A 15,765-nucleotide genomic window follows, 5' to 3' on the forward strand; every position below is an offset into this window, starting at 1 on the left:
TTTGTGTGGTTTTTTTTTTTTTACGTCAAAGACATATTTTACTGGCTTTAGAGGTATGTGTGTGAGGAGTGTTCATAATCCTAAAGGCCACATTACCATGCTTGGGTTTACTGATTAATAATGAGGACAAAATAGTCTTTGCCATGATTAGGCAAAACAGAGATGAGAAATGTAAATAAACTATGACTTCAGGTATGTCTGTCTTACCTCAATTTTAAGTGCAAAAGAAATCTTCTTAGATTAGAATTTCTTCACAGCCGCCTGCCTACCAACATTTTGTTGTTGCTCAGTTGTGTCCGACTCTCTGTGACCCCATAACTACAGAATGCTAGGTTTCCCTGTCCTTCATCACCCCTGGAGCTTGCTCAAACTCATGTGCATTGAGTCAGTGATGCCATCCAACTATCTCGTCCTCTGTTGTCCTCTTCTCCTACTAATATAACATAACAAGCTGTAAAACCTTGTTTCATTTTCCTTAAATCCAGAAACGATTCTATACCAAATCCAAACAGATCAAATCACTCTTAAAGGAATAAGTGAAAACACGTGTAGCTGCTTTGACTGGACTACATTTGTCTACACAGATTGGCTCAGTTCTCTGTGGTAAGCAGATTCCTCCTTAAATATCCTGTGCTGACCATGACTCCCATCATCTGGAGGTGCACAGCAGCATGTGACAGCATTTACTTACCTGAACTGTGTTTTGTCAACTGACTATACTAAACTTTACTAGCTAGTTAAGGTCAACCTGACAGCTATATAAAGAAAGATTAAAAATAAATATTAAATGCTATCAGTTGTATTTAAATAATATGTTGTATATTGTAATTTATATGTACTGAAATCTTTTAGTGTCTAGGGTGATAAAGGTATGAAAAAAATTGAATTTGTTGCCCCTTAAAGACACATTCTCGGAGAAGGCAATGGCACCCCACTCCAGTACTCTTGCCTGGAAAATCCCATGGATGGAGGAGCCTGGTAGGCTACAGTCCATGGGGTCGCTAAGAGTCGGACACGACTGAGCGACTTCACTTTCACTTTTCCCTTTCATGCACTGGAGAAGGAAATGGCAACCCACTCCAGTATTCTTGCCTGGAGAATCCTAGGGACGGCGGAGCCTGGTGAGCTGCCGTCTATGGGGTCGCACGGAGTCGGACACAACTGAAGCGACTTAGCATAGCATAGCAAAGACACATTCTAGAGTTTGTTGTGTTTTTTATTTGAATTTCTCACAGGGTTAAGTGGAAAGTCTTTTTGTAGTGTTTTGACAGAATTGTAGTCTTGCAGAGGGAAACCCTTTGTGAGATAGGGGGTCATTTGGTATAAATTGCTGTGGTAACTCCATGAAGGATAACTGCCACCTTTTCCTGAGTTGGGCTAGGTTGGGTATCACATGATATAGGAATATCCCTAAATAATAATTGGAGTTGCAGATGACTTAGAATATCAGACAGTAGTAAGATGATTATTAACTTTTTATTATATGAGTAATCAATTGTAGAAAAATGGGAAATACAACAAATGAAAGGAGAACAGTTTCTTATTGGGAAAACTTTAATCTGAAAAAAAACAATCATGAACTAAATCAAGCTGAACTTGGTGCCAGTTTTTCTCATGTTTTTGTTTTATATTTTTTCTATCAGTGTGTTAAATGTGCATAGTTTAATGATTCAGTAGCTCTATAAGACTTGTTTTGAAAAGCAGCAGTTCTCCTACTTGATCCCCAACTTCTCCTTCCTTAGAGGCAAACGCTTTAATTTCTTATAGCTGATTCTTACCTCTGTATTCTTGGAGGGGAGTAAAAATTCTTTTTCCTACTATCCTCCTAGGTTCTGTAGCTAGGATCCTGTAAATGGACTGACAACAGATATACTAACAAAGGAAAAGCATATAAATTCATTTATTGATAATATAGATTTTGTGTGATGAGTCTTCATAAGGAAATGAAAACCTGAAGAAGTGGTTAGGCCTGAGCATTTTTTTAAATGTGTATATGTAGTTATTTGTGGACTTCCCTGGTAGTTCAGACAGTAAAGAACCTGCCTGCAATGCGAGAGACCCAGGTTTGAGCCCTAGATTGGGCAGATTCCCTGGAGAAGGAAATGATAACCCACTCCAGTATTCTTGTCTGGAGAATTCCATGGATATAGGAGCCTGGCTGGCTGCAGTCTGTGGGGTTGCACAGAGTAGGACGGAGTGACTAACACACACATGTATGTATGTATTTATTTATGGCTGCACTAGGTCTCTGTTGCCATGCATGGACTTTCTCTTGTTACAGTGAGTGGGGCTTCTCTCTAGTTGTGATACATCGTCTTCTCATTGCAGTGGCTTCTCTTGTAAAGTCATGCGAGTTCTAGAGTGCGGGCTCAGTAGTTGTGGTACAGGGGCCTTGTTGCTCCTTGGCATGTGGGATCTCCCCAGAACAGGGATCAACCCTTGTCCCCCACATTGGCAGGTGGGTTCTTAACCACTGGACTACCAGGGAAATCCAGGCCTGAGCATTTTGATACTGAGTTTGAAAGAGTAGAAAGTCATGGAAGAATGTGATAGGATAAAATAATATGAGCTAAGGTTAATAAACAGGAAGCTTAACAAGGCCAGTTACTTTGAATTTCTCTTTGTCTATTCATCTTCAGGAATAAGGATCCTCCCTTCCTCCAGGTATAGGGGAGGCCTTTCTCACACGAGGGTCTTGGGACCTGCTTCAGAGTCCAAAGAGGTCAAATGGTCCTTCCTGCACCTGTCATTTCTCAAATCTCTTCAGCTTAAAGTATTCACTCTGCCAAGGCACTGTATTTTGGGGTAGTGAGTTCTGAACCTTGTCATTCTTAATAGCATTCTTGTATTCTGATTTCTTGATTTCTCAGCTTCAGGTATTATATTTATTTCCCATTATGGCAGATGAAGATTTAGTTCTTTTTCCACATCCCCAGGTACCTTTTTTCTTTTCCCATCTTGGTATAGGTGTTCATAACTGCTTAGATCAGTGTTCAGTGTTTACACAGTTAAGAGTGAATGTGCTGTTCACAGTTAAGCCATTGAACAATCTGTGAACACTTTTACTTTTCTATACAATTTTGGTTTTCTCTGAAATTTCTGTTTTTCTTTGTTATTGCTTACTTTTCTATTAATGCCTTTTATAGTTCAGATTGCAACTTGCCCAAATTTCCTTTCAGGAAATCCCAACACTTAAGGTGTTCTATTAGCTTCTCATATTCCTGAAGATATGGTCCCATATTGACTGGTTGCCCATTGTTTTTATGTGTACCTCTTATCCTGGGTCTTCCCTTCACCAGCATCTTAGGGTTACTCTTTTCCTCTTTGTGTTGAGTTCTAGTTTTCTAGATCTCATATCTTCTTGTGTCTTACTTTGACAGAACATATTCTCCAATAGCTGCCTGAGAAAGGGAGGGTTTGATTTTTAATCAGCTTGGAGACTTTGAATGACTGAACCCATCTTACTCTGTCCTTACTTTTAATTGATTGTTTGGCTGGGTATAGAATTCCAGCTTGCAAATTTTCAAGGCATGACTTCACTGTTTTATAGTTTCCTCCCCGTTTACTGCATTGTTCTTGAAGCCGAAGTCATTAAGTTCCTAATTATTTATGTGATCAGTTCTTTTGTTTCTCAGTGTTTAAAATTGCATAATAATATACCTTAGTGTGAGTTTGGTTCCATCCATTGTGCTGAGCATTTGATGAATCCTTTCAGTCACGGAACTGTTTTGTTGATGTGTGTTAGTTGCTCAGTTGTGTCTGACTCTTTGTGACTCCTATGGACTGAAGCCTGCCAGGTGCCTCTGTCCATGAAATTCTCCAGGCAAGAATACTGGAGTGGGTTGCTATTTCCCTTCTCCAGGAGCTCTTCCTGACCCAGGGATTGAACCCAGGTCTCCTGCATTGCAGGCACATTCTTGATGACTTCTCCCTTTTTCATTTTTAACTCCTTTTGAACTCTTATTATTCAGATATTGGACCTCCTGGACTCATCTTCCAGAATTCTTATGCTAGTCTATTGAGTTTTTCATTTCAGCTCTTACATTTTAAATTAGCAAGGAAGTATTCTTGTGATCACTTTATGATTTTCTCTTTTTTGTCCTTTTTTTTTTTTAAACATACTGTTCTTACTTCATGTTTATATTATTTTGTGCTATATTTCTGAAAATATTAATGGTGTCTTCTCCCCAGAATTTTCTTCTGCCTGTATAGTCTCTGTCAGAACTAGCTACATAATTTGCAGGGCTGAGTACAGAGTCAAAATGTGGGGCCCCTTGTTTAACATTAAAGAATTCTAAGACAGCAACAGCAGACTATCAAACCTAACATGGAGCTCTTCAAAGTGCAGAGTGCTGTATGACTGCCCAGGTCTCTCAGCTTACTTTTTCTATTTGCATTTCTATTTTTTATACTAGAATGTCTAATGACTCTTGGCTGTTTCCTGATATTTAAGAGTGGGATCCTAAGAAGCTGACTGGAAGCTCTGAACATGCAAGTAGGACTTACCAGTTGTGAGCTTTGAAGTAGGATGATCTGGCTGGTCAAATATAGTTTGAGAACTTGTCAATATTTTTATATTTTTCCTTGTAGACTAATTGCTGGGCAAATTCCCCAGAGACGTCTCTTCTAATCACTGCCTGGAAGTGAAGGCCTGGCTGTCAGTCTTTTGAGAAAGGTATTGACAAAGGGGTCTGGGGTTAGTGGGTAGTACTAGCACATCAGAGACGGTTGTTAAGTTTTCAGGAACTTTGTGAGTGAGTTGCTACATACAACAATTATTAAAGATTATACAGACTTATTAAATGTTCTGAGTTGCTACATACAACAATTATTAAAGATTATACAGACTTATTAAATGTTCTATTAAAATTAATAAATACTAAAAGCTTACCACTTTCTGTTTATTGTATTACATTTTTAATTGTGGATGCTCTTGAGAGTATGTACATCTGTCTATAGGGTGGGAATACCATGTTGTCATAGGCATCTCTTCTGAATTCTGCATTCAGTGACGTTGTTTGGTTGCTTGAAGCAGCTATGGTAAGCAGCAAATATTACAAATAACTACCCTTGTTCCCCCCCACTTCCTCTGCTCCCCAGACCCCAGCCAGTTGTTAGACATTTGTTTATCAACTCCCTGGGGACTGGAATCTAGTACGTATGTTAGCTTAAACTGTCTTCACCTTACCTAGTGATCTCCAGTCCATGTAAACCTCTGTTTATTTATAAACCTCCTTAGATTACCTTCAGTGTTGCATGGGTGAAGGAAAGGCATTTATCTGCCTGCCTGAGAGAGTGAAAGGGTATCTGAGAATTGCATTTCAGAAAGATTTTCTGTTAATTCTTCCCATTTATCCCCACTGAGCCTTTTGGAGGCCTATTCCTTGATGCTTACCTTAGGATTCAGTTTTCTTGGGTCTTTAGGTCCTTTACCTCTTAACCATTTATTTTCCAGCTTTCAAAAATTTGTGGCTTTAATCTTCAGTTCTCTTCATCTCTGTGGATTTTTATATTAGAAAAGAAAAGGAATCCCTTGGTGTTCTGGGAAGGATCAGTGAATAGCTATGTGTTTAGTCCATCATCCTTACCCAGAAGTCTGGCATCTAATTCTTGGGGAAAAAAAAGATTAGGTAAGTAGACTCAGCAGTTTAAGGGAGTTCTCAGTAGGCTTAGTCAGCCTCCTGATTTGCAGGTCATGCATAAATGCAGTCAGGAAAAGATTCTACTGATTCTAGAATATTTTTCATTTCCAAAAAGAAGTAACCATCTGTAAGTAGATGTTGCTAGCTTTTCATATGAATGTGTGGGGACATAGAGAAATACAGGGCAGTTTTAGGTCATGTAGTTTGGTATTACAGAGAATTGGAACTATAGTACCTAATTGTCCTAGATTCTGTAGCCATTCCAGTTGCCTGTCAAGTGGCAGGATCTGGCGACCTGGTCACCATATCTACTCTGTGGCAAACGTTTATTGCTCCCTCATGTGGTGAGTCTTCCAATTTATGACTTTGTCTCCACTCTTAACTTCTGCTCAAATTCAGTGCCCTCCTCTCCCCATTAGATTTGATGTGTTTGGGTTGGTTAGACTCTCATTACTATTAATTTTACACCAGGCCACCTCATGGTCCACTAAGTTCTCCTTTGTCTGTTTATTGATGGTTACTTTTTGGGTAAGGCAAGAGTTGAAAGGTGTTCGGATACCAGTGTAGCAACTAAAGTGAAAGAAATTGTTTGTAATCTCTCAGAAGGGAGTTGTGGACCTCTCAGACACTTCCTCTTGGATTCAAGGAATGCAGCTATTTACATACATTAAAAATTTTTTTTGTGGCTCAGGGCAGTGACATTTGTGGCTAAAAGGAACAGATATCTGATGGGATGTAAAAGGAATAAATATTTGACACTCTGCATGTGAAATTAGATTAGATGTCTAGGTGAACCTTCTTTTTCAAAGCTGTGAAGATGGTTATAGCAATATCCAGTTGTTAAATATTTCTACTAAAAGGGCTCTGGTAAGTGCTGCTTCTTGCCCCCTTTTCAGTCTTCAGTTTTTTCTCCTTCCCTCATCGTCTTTTGTGTTTTTAATTAGAGGATTTCCCCCCTCTGTTTAGGAGATAGAAGTCAGTCACTTTGTATGTGCTGTTGACTGGGGTGTTGTTGTTGTTGTTGTTATTTGTTGTTGTTCAGACACCAGGTCTGACTCTGCAACCCCATGAGCTGCAGCACAGCAGGCTTCCCTGTCCTTCACTGTCTCCATGAATTTGTTCAGACTTGTGTCCATCGAGTCAGTGATGCCATCCAACCATCTCATCCTCTGTTGTCCCCTTCTCCTCTTGGCAAAGGAGTTTTTGTTTTTTAAAATCCATTGTAATTTCTGGTGATCTGTCTGGGAAGAAATGCTGCTCTTTCTCAGGATCGCTTGGGGATTAGGCCAGGTTTTTTCCATATGATTATATGTTCTTTACAGAGAGTCTGAGGCTTCTCTGATGGCTCAGTGTTAAAGACTGCCCATGCAGGAGACTCAGGTTTGATCCCTGGATCAGAAAGATCCCTGGGAGAAGGAAATGGCAACCCACTCCAGTATTCTTGCCTGAAAAATCCGATGGACAGAGGAGCCTGGCAGGCTACAGTTCAAAGGTTTGCAAAGAGTTGGACACAACTGAGCATGCACCACCGAGAGTCTGAAAAGATTTTTTTCTGGGGTTTGAACTTTATTCTTTTTAAAAAGTCTTTCACAAGTATAACTTAAGTCATCTTGAGGGACTTACCTTGTCCAGTGGTTAAGAATCCACCTTCTAATGCAGGGGATGCAGGTTCAATTCCTGGTTTTGGGAAACTAAGATTCCACATGTAGCAGAGCAACTAAGACCCCATGATGCAGTTAGAAAAGCCCAAGCAATGCAGTGAAGACACAGCGTGGCCAAAGTAAAACAATAAATAAAAATAAAGCTAAGGTAAAAATCATCTTGACAAACACATTTAAACAGGCATCTTATGTGAAAACAATAAAATACTGTGAAATTGGAACTGCCTTGGGGCATGTAGGTCTTAACTGTCATGCTTGCCATAATCACTTCCTCAGAAACTGACCTGCATTTTGCTTGGCACTGTCCACAGCATGCATTTGAGATAGGAATTATAAAAATGAGGGACCTTGTTGGCATGGTTTGGGGAGAATTGTGGTAGCATCGTGGTACCTTTAAGAAAACCTCGTTCAGGCATTTGACTTTGTCAAGGGGATGGTGATTGCCTGCTTAACCAGCAGCTTGGGAGGAGCTTATTTCCTCACCCCCAGATGATTAAGCAGTTAGCTCTCAGGTAGTGGTATAACTTGGAGCTGCTGCCACACCTCTCATGTTTTTTATATACCCTAAGCTAAATGGTGGGACTTTTCCAATGGTTCAGCGATAAAGAAGCTGCCAGTGCAGGAGATGCTGGTTCCATCCCCGAGTTGGGAAGATCCCCTGGAGGAGGAAAAGTGTATCCACTCCAGTATTCTCACGTGAAAAATCCCATGGACAGAGGAGCCTGGCTGGCTACAGTCCAAAGGGTCACAGAACGACTGAGCATGCAAGGTAAATGGTAGGATGAATTGTTTGTCAGTTACCAGCAGGGATTTTTGTTTTTTTTTCATGCCTCCCTTCACTTGGTGGACACTTTTTAAAAATGTATTTTAAGATGAGAAAGTTTAAAACATTTTTTATGTAAAGTCATGGTCTTTTGTTAAAACTGGCTTGCTGTTGCAATAGCAGATGGGTGTGATAAAATGGGAACATGTCAACTGTAAAAAGAAACCAATGCAGATTAAATCACAATTAAAAATATCTCTAATATGAGTCACTAAAATGTTTTTCCTTTGGGTTAACTCTTAATATTGTGTCCTCTTTTTTTAGTCATCTTTTGACAAAACCAAGGAATGAAAAAAAAAAAAGATACAGAGAAAACGACCAGCGGTGGCTTTGAAATTTCTTTTTTCAAAGATTTTTAAAACATGGACTTTATCAAGTCAGAGAATCTTGTAAACAAGACAGTTACTTGTAAGAACAGGCTGATATGGGCTTTTTGCTTTTTCGAGTTGTCAAAAAATGGATTATATTATCAGGAATATCTGGTCCTCTTGTAATATAAGGAGTATCAGAAGAATATGATCCACAGATGCCTTTCAAATGGTGCCTTACATCCCTTATACCAGTGCCCAAAGTATAATATACCTAGCATACTTGATCTTTTGCTGAGACAACTTGCAACATTTCTAACTGGTCCCAATGCTTAGCTCAGTGCTGAGCTGCAATAGGTGTTCAGCATTTGTTGAATAGAGAAATGAATCATTATGTATCATATTTCCAAACTGGTGGTTTTCATAGCCATTCTTTGTAAAGCTGCTCCAGGGATTTGTCAGAAAAACTAATCCAACCATTCTATACTTCCCTTTAAAAAAAAATCCTTCAGTGGCCTTTCAGACTTTCCTTCTAAAATTATTTTGACATTATAAAATTAGCATTCTGTGGTCAGAAATTCAAATAACATTGAAAATAGTTGTGAAAAAATATATATCCCTAATTCACCTTCCAAAACATCCAGTTTGCTGGACATTATATACCTTTCTATGTATTTTGCAGACTATAATTTTTTCATTTTTGTTTTACACCATTATGCTAAAATATTATGCTAAAATAGTGACACTTTGTCCTTCCCCCATTGGCCCGGGTAAACTATTTAATGTCATGGAAATTAACCTTTTGTGTGTATTGCACAAAATTAACCTTTTGTGTGTATATTCTCCCAGTCTTTTGTTGGTCTTTAACTTGATGGTGTCTTTGCCCCAAGTAGATACTTAGAATTTGTATTGAGTCAGATATTTCAGTGTTTTGTGTCTTTTGCTTAGGTAAGGAGTTATTTCCCACTAAGACTTTAAAATCATTTCTTATAACTGACAGTATTAAATTTTGCAGTTTATTCAGTCTGGCACTTGTATGTTTTTATGGTGTAGTAGGCATCTACCTTTTTACTCAGATATTTGGTTTTCTCAGTTTATTCAGACATTCTGCTTTTCCACTCACTGTGCGTCTTTAATCATTTAGATTGCTGTTTGCTTGAACTCCTTACGTGTTTCTGCTCTGCTTCCATACTGTTTTGGTTACTGTAGTCTTAGCATATTTTTTTTAAAAGAGTTTTTATGTTTTTCCCACCTCAGATCTTACTGATTGTTCTTTTCCATCTACTTTTTAAATGTAGGTAAGAATCACATACCATAAGATTCACCTTTTTAAAAAAATAATTTTTATTTTGGCCGTACCGTGTGGCATGCAGGATCTTAGTTCTCCAACCAGGAATGGAATCTGCACTTCCTTGAGTGGAAGCAGAGATTCTTAACCACTGGACCACCAAGGAAGTCCCAGGCTTTTCTTTAGTTGCAGTGAGTGGGGGCTACTCTCTAGTTGTGGTGCACTGGTTTCTCATTGCACTGGCTTCTCTTGTTAGGGAGCACAGGCTCTAGGGGTGTGGGTTTCAGTAGTTGCGGCACACAGGCTCTGTAGTTGCTGCGTGTGGGCTCAGTAGTTGCAGCTCCCAGGCTCTGGGGCACAGGCTCAACAGTTGTGGTTCACAGGCTTAGTTGGGGTTCCCCTGGTGGCTCAGATGGTAAAGAATCTTCCTGCAATGCGGGAGACCTGGGTTTGACCCTTGGATCAGGAAGATCCCCTGAAGGAGGGCATGGCAGCCTACTCTAGTGTTCTTGCCTAGAGAATCCCATGGACAGAGGAACCTAGTGGGCTACAAGGTCATAGGGTCGCAAAGAGTCAGACATGGCTAAAGCAATTTGGCACTCCTGCACACACAGGCTCTGCGGCTTGTGGGATCTTCCCAGATCAGGGATTGAACCCGTGTCAATTATTAAATAATAATCCATTGTTTGTTTAAATTATGATTTATCTGTTCATCCACTGGTGGAAATCTGGGTTGTTTTCCCCTTTGGCTATTCAGGTGTAGTGCTGCTATAAACTTGTGCACAGTGTTTTTTTAAGTACCTCTTTTGGGTGCATACTTAGGAGTTGAATTGCTAGGTCATGTGGTAATTCTTTTTAAAATGTTTTTTGTTTTTAATTTTCGTCTGTTATATGATAAGTTTTTATACTATTAAACCAAATAGTTTTTAATTTGTTTAATTTGAAAGCCCCATAACATGTCGTGTGTAAATAATGACAGATTTTTGTCTTTTCCTTCAATGTTTCAATCTTTTTTTTTTTTGGTAATATGATGGCTGGCATCTTTATTCTTGATTCTGAGAGGGAATATTTTTAATGTTTTGCTAGTGTGTTTTCTATTTTCTGTAAATTTCTGGTAGATTCCTTTTATTAAGATAAACTTTTACTCTATCCCTAGTTTGCTAAGAACTTTTTTTTTAAATCAGGAATAGGTGCTGAATATTATTTTCTTTTAAGAATTTATTGAGATGTGGCATCTCTCCTTTAAACTGTTAATGTTTTGGAAGCATTGGGCTTGGTACTATAATACTGGTGCTTTGGTTGATTCTTGGTTACTTCGGTGGATTTTTCTTCCCATTCAGACCAGTCTGAAAACCAATCTGAGAACCTCTGTTCTGGACATTTCGGTAGTGCCAAGTTCAGTGATGGTGTAGAGCTATACATGTTCACATACGCTCTAGAATGCTGGGAAGGATTGAGGGGCAGGAGGCGAAGGGGGCAACAGAGGAAAAGATGGTTAGATGGCATCATCAACTCAACAGACATGAGTTTGAGCAAACTCCAGGAGATAGTGAAGGACAGGGAAGCCTGTCATGCTGCAGTCTGTGGGGTCGCAAAGAGTCGGACACAACTTCGCGACTGAACAACAACAGATGTTTATTTTCTTCATTCCTCTTATTCCCTTCATTTTTTCCTGTAAGTTAATTTAGAATCTTGTTATTCAGAGTTAAGAAGCATACTCCTTTACATGTTTATAAATATACTCCATAATTGCCTCTGCTGCTCCTCCTACCTCATTCCTGATTAAAAAAAAACAAAGCTACAGAATGCTTTGAATTTTCATTTGGAAATTATATCTGTTTCTAGGGCTCTCATCACCCTAGTAACAAGAAGCCAACTCCATTACTTTTCAAAAGGACCTAAAAACAATCCAAATACCTTTTCATAGGTGAGACTGCAGGCCTGCTCAAGGTGTGTCTAAACATTCTCAGCATGCACAACAGGTAGTTTGAAAAGGAGAAGAAATAAAATCTAAAATGTGGAGTTGAGAGGCTCCATCACATTATGAAGACTTCCAAACAAATCCTGGTGGGCTTGACTTTCTGCCTGAGGATGATCAAGTAGCTTCCTATTAATAAGGCTCATTAATATGATTACCACACTCCACCCTCCAGTCCACATTGAAGATGACTGGTAGAGAAGGTCTAGGGGACTAGAGAATCAAAGGAGGTGAAGGTTAGAAGTGATATTTACTTATTTACTTGATGCACTACATAGCATGCAGGATCTTAGTTCCTTAACTAGGGATCAAATTTGCTACCCCTTTAGTGGGAGCTGAGTCTTAATCATTCGGCCACCAGGGTTAATCACCAAAAAGTGATTTTTAGATTTGGGCCAAATTGTGTAGGTGGGGGCCACAGGTAATCTTTGGTATAAACGTGTTGTGGTTAGATTTTGAAGTACCTTGTCTTAGATCTTTCTATGGGACAACGTTGTTTGGGGCCTATGTCTTCAGAGATTTTCCTTAACAGATGGTTTAAAGCTAAGATCTGAGAAGAAGGTTGGTGGGAAGAAAAAAAGATCGATAGTGATTTGAGATTTGTCACCTGAAACATCTACCCTTATTTTATCTAATCTTTTAGCTTATGAGTAGAATTAAAGAGCTTAGGAAAATCAAAGTATAATTCATTTTAGACTAGCCAAATAATTTTCTGTATGGGTAATGATGACCCCCAAAAAGCATAAGTTAAATTGTTATATCAGGAAAAAAGGAAGGTTTGAGAAGCTTATTAGATATCCAAGTAGATACTTCAAATAATCAGTTTACAAATCTGGAGTCCTGGAGAAAGGTTGGGGGCTAGCCACTTTGTGCAGTGTGTTGGTTAATTTATTAACTGTTAGCCCTGGGGGTGTGGGGAGCCTAGACTGTTAGTTCCCAAACTGTTTGAGGAACCCTGAGGCATCATAGCTAACTTGGGCAGAATATTTCAAATTTCCAGGAAAACAGTACAGATGGTGCATGTGCTTGACATGTGTTTTTTAAAAGTTTTAAAAAACATGTTTGAGTTCTGTGCGTGTGTGTGTGTGCCCTATGCTGGTGGCATCAATCGAGTGGTTTTTGTATGTGCACCTATTGTTTCTTACAGAAGAAATCCTACAAAAGCAAACATGAAATTTACACCTTACTCAAATCGTTCCCCAGTGTATCAGTATTCCATACAGCAGAACTGACTGCACTTAGAAGTTCCTGGAGAATGGGGTACAGTATCTACCCTGAAAGACAGAGAACTACTGTCTGGAGGACCAGGAAAGGACTGGTGGAGAATTGCAGAAAATGTCTTTAAAAAGCAATTTATTTCTAAAATTCTTGCATATTTTGTATTCTTTCTCCAATTATATTATCTCATTCTTAAACCTTAAAAATGATTCAAATTAATTCCATGGAATAATAACATCTGTGGCAAGAATGAATGGTTAAGTACGCTCTTCTCTTTCAAGTGAGTATATTCTTCAACTTTGAGGTATGATGATTCAGAAAATTAGGGAGAGTTGAGAACTCTTGGATGCCATCAGACATCTTTAGAAGGACCATAATCTAGCAAATGAGCAGTTAGATTTAGAACCATCAATGGAATTAGTTGAAACTCAGCAGAGTAGGAACACCTAGTAAGTTAAAATCCATTTAGTTAATGGGTGAAGAGAGTATGTAATAAGTTGATTAGGCCTTAAGGAGGAGCTTATAAACAAAATTTTAAGCCATGTTTGTTCTGCCTTTAAGAGAGAGAAGGGTGGGGGATGAGGCTGAATCTTCCTATATTGAATGAGTTCTTGGGAGGGGGGTAATACTGATTATCGCTTAATCAGCTTAAACTGAATTCTTCCTTAGATTCTTCTTCTTTCTTCACTTTTTTCATACATAACCCAAACCTCCTGGTTTATTACTAGAAAGGGGACGGTATGAATGGAGGACTCAGGTATTCCAATTTCTGAACTCTTACACCTGAATATATAATGAGTGCAAGATGCATATACCTCTCCCTTCCATTTCCCTCCATATGTACCTTTATGTATCATATGTGTTTTATTCATGTCCCCCACCTAGAACACAAGTTTGATGAGAATGAGGATTTTTTTACTTGCCCAGTGTTATAGCCACAACTTCTGAAAGATTTCCTGGTACATGCTCAATACATGCTCAGTAATACTGAGTGAATTATTGAAAGATCTGTTCCATAACTTAGCTTTCAAACTGTAAGGTTTGAATAGAAGGAGAAATAATTACCCTTTAAAAAATAATTGTATTTATTTTTGGCTGTGCTGGGTCTTTGTTGCTTTGCATGGGCTTTCTCTAATTGTGGCAAGCGAGGGCTTCTCTTCTTTGAGGTGCGCAGGCTGCTTATGGCGGTGGCTTCTTTTGGTGCAGAGCACAGGCTGTAGGGTGCTCCAGCTTCAGTAGTTTCAGCTCCCGGGCTCTAGAGCAAGGCTTTGTAGTTGTGGCACATGGGCTTAGTTGCTCCTTGGCATGGGAATCGTCCCAGATCAGGGATCAAACCTGTGTCCCCTGCATTGGTAGGTGGATTCTTATCCACTGGGCTACCAGGGAAACCCAGAAATAATTACTTGACCATTCAAATTAGAGACTAGAAATTGTTCTGTACTTGTGAAATGGAAGAAAATTCACCAAGGTTTAGGATTGGTGAAAATCCTCAAAGTTAAGGGGCCCTCTCTCTTTATGCCCCTCTCAGTTCAGTCGCTCAGTCATGTCCGACTCTTTGCGACCCCATGAACCGCAGCACGCCAGGCCTCCCTGTCCATCACCAATTCCCGGAGTTTACCCAAACTCATGTCCATTGAGTCGGTGATGCCATCCAACCATCTCATCCTCTGTCGTCCCCTTCTCCTTCTGCCTTCAATCTTTCCCAGCATCAGGGTCTTTTCAAATGAGTCAGCTCTTCGCATCAGGTGGCCAAAATATTGGAGTAGCTTCAACATCAGTCCTTCCAATGAACACCCAGGACTGATTTCCTTTAGGATTGGACTGGTTGGATCTCCTTGCAGTCCAAGGAACTCTTCAAAAGTCTTCTCCAAAAAAAAAAAAGTCTTCTCCAACACCACAGTTCAAAAGCATCAATTCTTCGGCGCTCAGCTTTCTTTATAGTCCCAACTCTCACATCCATACATGACCACTGGAAAAACCATAGCCTTGACTAGATGGACCTTTGTTGACAAAGTAATGTCCCTGCTTTTTAATATGCTGTCTAGGTTGGTCATAACTTTCCTTCCAAGGAGTAAGCTCTTTTAATTTCATGGCTGCAATCACCATCTGCAGTGATTTTGGAGCCCCCCAAAATAAAGTCAGCCACTGTTTCCACTGTTTCCCCATCTATTTGCCATGAAGTGATGGGACCAGATGCCATGATCTTAGTTTTCTGAATGTTGAGCTTTAAGCCAACTTTTTCACTCTCCTCTTTCACTTTCATCAGGATGCTCTTTAGTTCTTCTTCACTTTCTGCCCTAAGGGTGGTGTCATCTGCATATCTGAGGTTATTGATATTTCTCCCAGCAAGCTTGATTCCAGCTTGTGCTTCATCCAGCCCAGCGTTTCCCATGATGTACTCTGCATATAAGTTAAATACACAGGGTGACAATATACAGCCTTGACGTACTCCTTTTCCTATTTGGAACCAGTCTGTATGCCCCTCTAGATAGTAGCAGTTTGAGTGCATCACCAGTGTTGCCCATCTGGATGAGGATGGGCCAGCCTTTTGTGTAGTTTTAATCAAACCACTGTGGTATATACTTACAAATATATTAATAGTTTTTTCTATGCTGCTCTCATCCTCTTTTTCACTGTATAACTTCTGGTCTTCACTGTATAACTTCTGGTCTTGGGAGCAGTATCTTGTAAATTTGAAGAACGTATGAGTACCATCCAAAGGAAGAAATTTATTGAGGCCCTTCAGTATGAGTAGAATTGAAATTTGTTTTACATTATAGTGTAATTAAATATATATGAACAAAACTAGTAAACTTTGTATGCTTCTCAATTTACACCACTATCAAG

General features: G+C 39.4%; 1 protein-coding gene across 28 annotated transcripts in view; it reads left to right on the forward strand.

Annotated features, from left to right (window-relative positions):
* FBXO34 (F-box protein 34) overlaps nt 1-15,765 on the forward strand; it is a 91,470-nt gene that overhangs the window by 55,638 nt on the left and 20,067 nt on the right. For 12 of the 28 annotated variants that reach the window (XM_081509481.1, XM_081509489.1, XM_081509503.1 and 9 more), the window contains one exon: nt 4,591-4,675. The exons of 5 other annotated variants lie outside the window; for them this stretch is intronic. The gene's annotated coding sequence lies outside the window, so the exon portion shown is untranslated. Of the gene's footprint in view, nt 1-485; nt 604-4,415; nt 4,496-4,590; nt 4,676-7,872; nt 8,073-15,765 lie in introns of all 28 variants that reach the window. 11 more of the 28 variants (XM_081509493.1, XM_081509509.1, XM_081509496.1 and 8 more) reach the window with 6 other exon arrangements.

Source organism: Giraffa tippelskirchi, chromosome 7 (genome assembly GCF_054371585.1).
Source record: "Giraffa tippelskirchi isolate mGirTip1 chromosome 7, T2T-mGirTip1v1.2.pri, whole genome shotgun sequence".
NCBI classification, from domain to species: domain Eukaryota; kingdom Metazoa; phylum Chordata; class Mammalia; order Artiodactyla; family Giraffidae; genus Giraffa; species Giraffa tippelskirchi.